Here is an 8,439-nt window from a genome sequence, read left to right on the forward strand (position 1 = left end):
TTTGTCCTCGTGTGTCTGCATGTTTTTCAGCATAAAGTACTCTGTAGCTTACTTAGTGTGGACACCAGGTGAGACCACACACACAGATTCCTGTTGAACAGTCTCTAACTACCTTATTTTCTCAATAACAGTCTCTTCTTCACTTCATCCCTCTCTCCCCTTCTCACTAAGTCCTCTAGGTTATATCAGCTGTGTCGGGGAACCCCTCCCACATCTGAACTGGCTACATAGAGGGCACAGCATGATCAGAGGTGTGAGGTCACTTGGTCGAGTCAACAGGAATTATTATTAAAGACGCTTTACATCAAAATACAGATAGAGATGCAGTAGTCCCAGAGTTAATGAGTCAAGGTCAGTTTTGCATTTCACCTCCTGATGATTATGATGACTGAGGGTGTTAGAATAAAAAAAATACAAGGCTTAATCATGCTCTCTCTCTATCCATCTGTCTCTCGTCTGCAGGTATGTTTTGATGTGAGAGAGGATGCCAACCCCCAGTCCCGTCATCGCCACCTCACCCGCTCTTAAGATAACCTTCGGGCCGACTGGGAGCCCAAGCTGGTTAGGAGACACCACTATAGACACTATGTAATTATGATGAACTGAGAGAATATTAGGGCAGCACTGTGCTGCCTTCGCTGCTCCTCTGTTCTTACCGCTTTCTCTTTGTCTTTTACACCTCTCTTGCGTCTCCGCTTTTTTCCTCCGTTTTTATAATGCAGCGAAGTACATATTGAACTTGTATTTATAATATATTACAATTATAGTTATAATGCATGTATTATGTATTCATAACACTTGGATAATGAACTTCTTTCAATTAAGCGTTTCACATTCTCTACTGGTTGAAATTAATGATGAAATACTACATCTATCCTGTGTTTATCAGAACAATGCAGATGAAGGAAATTAGATATTGAGATGAACTGGTTATAGAGTATTTACATGATGAATAGGAAATGTAGTGCACTGTTTAATTTTTTTTATATTTCTGTATATATTAACTACAAATCAGCCTTTAACTAGTTAAATCATGTTTCTAGTCTATTGCATAGTTACAATGTATAACCATTGATGTCTCAGGACCAAGATTGCTAAACACTGTTGAAGTATATAATTGTAATACATACAGTGTCAAGAAAAAGTATGTGAACCCTTTGGAATTACCTGGATTTCTGCATAAATTGGTGATAAGATGTGATCTGATCGTCATCTAAGTCACAACAATAGACAAGCACAGTCTGTTTAAAATAATAACACAAACAATATGCTTTCATGTCTTTATTGAACACACTACGTAACATTCACAGTGCATAGTGGGAAAAGTATGTGAACCCTTGGATTCAATAACTGTTTGACCCTCCTTTGGCAGCAATAACCTCAACCAAATGTTTTCTGTAGTTGCAGATCAGACCTGCACAACGGTCAGGCAGAATTTTGGACCATTCCTCTTTACAAAACTGTTTCAGTTCAGCAATGTGCTTGGGATGTCTGGTGTGACCCGCTCTGAGGTCATGCCACAGCATCTCAATTGGGATGAGGTCAGGACTCTAACTGGACCACTCCAGAAGGCATATTTTCTTCTGTTGAAGCCATTCTGTTGTTGATTTACTTCTGTGTTTTGGGTTGTTGTCCTGTTGCATCACCCAACTTCTGTTGAGCTTCAAATGGCAGACAGATTCTCCTGCAAAATGTCTTGATGAACTTGGGAATTGATTTTTCCGTTGACGATAGCATGCTGTCCAGGTCCTGAGGCAGCAAAGCAGCTCCAAACCATGATGCTCCCTCCACCATACTTTACAGTAGGGATGAGGTTTTGATGTTGGTGTGCTTTTGCTCCACACACAGTGTTGTGTGTTCCTTGTAAACAACTCAACTGTAGTTTCATTGTCCACAGAATATTTTGCCAATAGCACTGTGGAACATCCAGGTGCACTTTTGCAAAGTTCAGACGTGCCACAATTTTTATTTTGGACAGCAGTGGCTTCTTCCGTGGTGTTCCCCCATGAACACCATTCTTGTTTAATGTATCGTAGACTCATCATCACAGATGTTAACATGTTCCAGAGATTTCTGTAAGTCTTTAGCTGACACTCTAGGATTCTTCTTAACCTAATTGAGCATTCTTCGCTGTGCTCTTGCAGTCATCTTTCAATTACGGCCACTCCTAGGGAGAGTAGCAAGAGTGCTGAACTTACTCCATTTATAGACAATTTGTCTTACCGTGGACTGATGTTCATCAAGGCTTTTAGAGATACTTTTGTAACCCTTTCCAGCGTTATGCAAGTCAACAATTCTTAATTGGTCTTCTAAGATCTCTTTTGTTCAAGGCATGGTTAACATCAGGCAATACAGTTGAAGTCGGAAGCCACAGCTTTAGAAGTATGCTTGGGGTCATTGTCCGTTTGGAAGACCCATTTGCGACCAAGCTTTAACTGATATCTTAAGATGTTGCTTCAATATATCCACATAATTTTCCTCCCTCATGATGCCATCTATTTTGTAAAGTGCCCTAGTCCCTCCTGCAGCAAAGCACCCCCACAACATGATGCTGTCACCCCCGTGCTTCACAGTTGGGATGGTGTTTCTCAGCATGCAAGCCATGTGCAGTTGCAAACTGTAGTCTGGCTTTTTTATGGAGGTTTTGGCGCTGAAAGGCCGCTTCCTTGCTGAGCGGCCATTCAGGTAATGACGATATATGACTTGTTTTACTGTGGATATAGATACTTTTGTACCTGTTGCCTTCAGCATCTTCACAGGGTCCTTTGCTGCTGTTCTGGGATTGATTTGCACTTTCCCCACCAAAGTACGTTCAGCTCTAGGAGACAGAACGCGTCTCCTTCCTGAGTGGTAGGGCCGCTGAGTGGCCCCATGGTGTTTATACTTGCGTACTATTGTTTGTACAGATGAACGTGGTACCTTCAGGCATTTGGAAATTGCTCCCAAGGATGAACCAGACTTGTGGAGGTGTACAATTTTTTTCAGAGGTCTTGGCTGATTTCTTTTGATTTTCCCATGATGTCAAGCAAAGAGGCACTGAGTTTGAAGGTAGGCCTTGAAATACATCCACAGGTGCATCTCCAATTGACTCAAATGATGTCAATTAGCCTATCAGAAGCTTCTAAAGCCATGACATAATTTTCTAGAATTTTCCAAGCTGTTTAAAAGGCACAGTCAGCTTAGTGTATGTAAACTTCTGACCCACTGGAATTGTAAATTATAAGTGAAATTATCAGTCTAAACAATTGTTGGAAAAATTCCTTGTGTCATGCACAAAGTTGATGTCCTAACTGACTTGCCAAAACTATAGTTTGTTAACAAGTAATTTGTAGAGTTGTTGAAAACCAAGTTTTAATGACTCCAACCTAAGTGTATGTAAACTTCCGACTTCAACTGTATGACTTGCATCCTTGGCACAAAGTTATATTCTACTCAATCCATAGGCTTCATTAATGTAATTCAGACGGCTTTGAAGTTTATACAACTGGCTATGATAGCTAAGGTTCCTAGCTAGGTTCTGAACAAATATGTTTACCAAACGTTTTGGTCCATACGCAGATTGGCTAGATAGCTAGCTACACATCATACAGGTATTTTTAATCCTCCCCTGCACAATAAGCAAGAACATAGCTAGCTACGTTATTTCATCTAGCTGCATTGCATGGAAAATATCAGCAAGGCAAGTTTACAAAATTGTACATTGGATTTGCAGTAAATATTTTAGCTAGCTAGTTTCTTTACATCCACTGTTTCACAAGACGACAGCCTGGGTTGCTGGTTGTTTCAGGAGCCCCTAAAACATTAAACATCCAAAATTACAATTTCATACTCATGTCACATAACCCATGTTAGCTAGTCACCGAACTTGTTAAATCGCAATTTAAATTAACTATGATTTAAAAAAAATTGTCTCTACATTAACTAACATATTCCTGTCAACTGTACATTTTTTGTATGATTCGTTATGATGTCATAAATCACTTTGCTTCCATCCTTGTATTTTTGTCAGCCATCTTTGCTGAAGAAAGTCTCCAGCCTTGGGTTGCATAGCGTCAAATTCGTCATGGGAACCACTCGATATGATTGGTCATTGCCCAGCGGTCGCCGCTGGTGATTTACATAAGGTTGGGAAAAAGTACATATTTTTAATCGCCTCCCACACCACCTTCACATCGCCCAAAGGTCCACCGCCCTCTCCGCGTCTCGCCGTTTACCTTCCATTCAAATTAATGGGAAGCGGTGTTTCACCACACGGCATTCTGTGCTACTGTATCATGCCCGTAACTGGGCCTGCTTGGAGCATATCTGGCCACATTATTATAGGACGACTTGGGAGAATGAGAATTCAAAACATACAGCGCATTCAGTATCAGAAGTAAAAATGCAGCCAGACTGGCTGCTACTGTTCCTTTCTAGACCATATCAACTGTCAAGAGTAGACCAACAACGGATCCAATTGAAACGACATTCAAACAACATTTCTACTGCAGCCAGAGTCGGATTTTGGACAATTGAAAACAATAATGCAATTATTCATTACATTGTAGGCTACTATAGTCTAGGTAGGATAGTTGCATTTCCCCTAAACAATATCAATAGGGGAGTTTTTGAGCTGAGTTCCATGTATTCACTGTTCTTTCATGATGTTCCTGGACTGTCCGAAGCAATTCCTATTTGTTCTTGTCGATTCATATGGAAAATTGATGCAGTTTGAATGCTTTGTCAGTGCCTTCGGATTCAGACCCTTTGACTTTTTCCACATTTTGTCATGTCAATGGAATCTTTTTTGCATTGATCATCCATGAGATGTTTCTAAAACTTGATTGGATTTCTCCTGTGGCAATTGATTGGACAGGATTTGGAAAGGCACACAGCTTTCTATAAAAGGTCCCTCAGTTGGCAGTGCACGTCAGAGCAAAAACCAAGCCATGAGGTTGAAGGAATTGTCTGTAGAGCTCCAAGACAGGATTGTGTCGAGATACAGATCTGGGGAAGGGTACCAAAAAATGTCTGCAGCATTGAAGGTCCCCAAAAACACAGTGGCCTCCATCACTCTTAAATGGAAGACGTTTGGAACCACCAAGACTCTTCCTAGAGCTGGCCGCCCGGGGGAGAAGGGCCTTGGTCAGGAGGTGACCAAGAACCCGATGGTCACTCTGACAGAGCTCCAGAGTTCCTCTGTTGAGATAAGATAACCTTCCAGAAGGACATCCATCTCTGCAGCACTCCAACAATCAGGCCTTTATGGTAGAGTGGCCAGACAGAAGCCAATCCTCAGTAAAAGGCACATGACAGCCCACTTGGAGTTTGCCAAAAGGCTCCTAAAGACTCTCAAACCATGAGAAACAAGATTATCTGCTCAAATGAAACCAAGATTGAACTCTTTGGCCTGAATGCCAAGCGTCATGTATGGAGGAAACCTGGCACTATCCCTAAGGGGAAGAATGGTGGTGGCAGCATCATACTGTGGGGATGTTTTTCAGCGGCAGGGACTGGGAGACTAGTCAGGATCGAGGGAAAGATGAACGGAGCAAAGTACAGAGAGATTCTTAATGAAAACCTGCTCCAGAGTGCTCAGGAATTCAGACTTGACAGCGCTTGAGAGGATCTGCCGAGAAGAATGGGAGAAACTCCCCATATACAGGTGTGCCAAGCTTGTATCGTCATACCCAAGAAGACTCGAGGATGTAATCGCTGCCAAAGGTGCTTCAACAAAGTACAGAGTAAAGGGTCTGAAAACCTTCAATATGCAAATGCGATATTTCCGTTTTACATTTTTTATACATTTGCACAAATTTCCCAAAAACAGAGTTTCTTTGTCATTATGGGGTATTGCATGTAGATCGATGAGGAAAAAAACTATTTTAGAATAAGGCTGTAATATAACAAAATGTGGAAAACGTCAAGGGGTCTGAGTACTTTCCGAATGCACTGTATGTATTGCTAGTTAGCCTATTGCAGATCTGGACAAACAATCCACCTACCACTATTGTCACTATGAATGGTGGGTAGAGGGCAGGATAGACCGTTAGACTATACTGACCTGTGGTATAGTAAAAGTTAGTACATGGAAAAGCGTAGTGCAGGGAAGTAGCAAAACACTTTAATATAGGGGAGGCGCATGCAAGCAGATGATGAAATTTGGCTCAGATGGGCAGCAGGTAGCCTACCAGTTAAGAGCATTGGGCCAATAACCAAAATGATCAAATCAAATGTTATTGGTCACATCCACGGTTTTAGCAGATGTTGTTACGGGTGTAGTGAAATGCTTGTGCTTCTAGCTCCGACAGTGCAGTAATCTCTAACAAGTAATACCTAACAAATTACACAACATATACCCAATACACACAAATGTAAGTAGGAATGAATTAAGACTATATACATATGGACGAGCGATGTCAGAGCGGAACGGACTAAGATACAGACGAATAGTATAGAAAACAGTATATACATATGAGATGAGTAATGCAAGATATGTAAACATTATTAAGTGACTAGTGTTCCATTCCTTAAAGTGGCCAGTGATTCCTAGGCTATGCCTGTAGGCAGCAGCCTCTAATGTGATGGCTGTTTAACAGTCTGATGGCCTTGAGATAGAAGCTGTTTATCAGTCTCTCAGTCCCAGCTTTGATGTACTTGTACTGACCTCGCCTTCTGGATGATAGCAGGGTAAACAGGCAGTGGCTCAGGTGGTTGATCATGCTTGGCCACGCAGTCATGGGTGAATGTACCCTTGTGGGGCCCCACTGTTGAGGACCCAGTTGCACAGGGTGGGGTTCAGACCCAGGGCCTCGAGCTTAATGATGAGCTTGGCAGGTACTATGGTGTTGAATGCTGAGCAATAGTCAATAAACAGCATTCTTACGTAGGTATCCCTCTTGTCCAGATGGGATAGGGCAGTGTGCAGAGTGATGGCGATTGCATTGTCTGTGCATCTATTGGGGTGGTAAGCAAATTGAAGTGGGTCTAGCGTGGCAGGTAAGGTAGAGGTTATATGATCCTTGACTAGTCTCTCAAAGCACTTCATGACGACAGAGGTGAGTGCTACAGGGCGATAGTCATTAAGTTCACCTTTGCCTTCTTGGGTACAGGAACAATGGTGGCCATCTTGAAGCATGTGGGGACAGAGAGAGAGAGAGAGAAAATGAAATATTCTACTAATATAATTTAAATGGATCTGCTCATGAAGGCTCAACAAATGCACAACACACACATGCACGTGCACACACACCAAAAAGACGACTACACTCACCGAACTGCCATGAGTCATGCTGTCACCATGGCAACAGTAGCCATCACTATGCAGAGCAGATCAGCTCCAGCTCCAGATCAGAACAGGACAGGTAAAAGCAGATAGCTCCACAGTGAGCATCCACCACATTACTTTCACCAATCCTATGTTTTTTCACACCCTAGGTTGACTCCTCCTGCTCAGCATCTTTCCTTTTCTCCAAATGTCAAATTTGGAAGTTAAGGGTAAAGGTTTTGGATACAGTTAAAACATTACGTTTAGGCATTCATTTCCGAATAGTTAAGGGTTAAGGGATAGGGTTATAACAAAAAAAAGATCATTAGTGTCTACCCCTGGGATTGAATATGTGACCTCGGATCCAGAGTCATGGGATTATCCACCAAACCTTAGCAAAGCCCAAGACTACTTGATTTTGATAGCGCTCAATGTTGCCTATTGTGGCCAGTTTTGAAAGCATTCCTGATGTCCTCAGGACATGGACAGACGTCCAATTTCAAAGTCAATATTGAGCGATCTGCCTGGTGGACAGTGATGTTCAGGGTATAGTTCAATTTCTTACCACCAGAGGTCATCTCCAGTCTCTCTGCTGTGTGGACCATAGAACTGGAAAGCCAGAGTCAAAAGGGGAATGGCTCATAGTAATGTCTGGAACAAAACCAATGGAATGACATCAAACATATTGAAACCATGTCATAGATGTACTTGATACGGTTCCACCTATTCCGCTCCAGTCATTACCACAAGCTCGTTCTCCCCAATTAAGGTGCCACCAACCTCCTGTGATTCCTTATATAGTGCACTATTTTTGACCAGGTCCTTTAGGGCTTTGGTCAACAGTAGTGCACTATATACAGAATAGGGTGCCATTTACGATGCACTCTGCTAGAGAACAGGCCCAACTCCCAGTACTGACCAGACTTCAACAGTCTGTGGTGATGGAGTATATCATTATGGTGTTTTGACCTTCACTTTTCAGTTCTAAAAGATACGCAAATGTTTAGTACATCTGTCTGTTCACCCTGTAACCTTTCATAAAGACAGATTAGATCTGTGGAGAGAGTTGTGGTAGTCAATAGATGGCAATGCTAGAAATCACTTCATATGTTACGAAAAAAGACTCATTGTTGAGTTGGTGAGCTATATGTGTTATTTATCTGCTGGTAGAGTTATGATTTGATACTTTAAAT

Source organism: Oncorhynchus mykiss, chromosome 11, assembly GCF_013265735.2.
Source record: "Oncorhynchus mykiss isolate Arlee chromosome 11, USDA_OmykA_1.1, whole genome shotgun sequence".
In the NCBI taxonomy this organism is placed as follows: domain Eukaryota; kingdom Metazoa; phylum Chordata; class Actinopteri; order Salmoniformes; family Salmonidae; genus Oncorhynchus; species Oncorhynchus mykiss.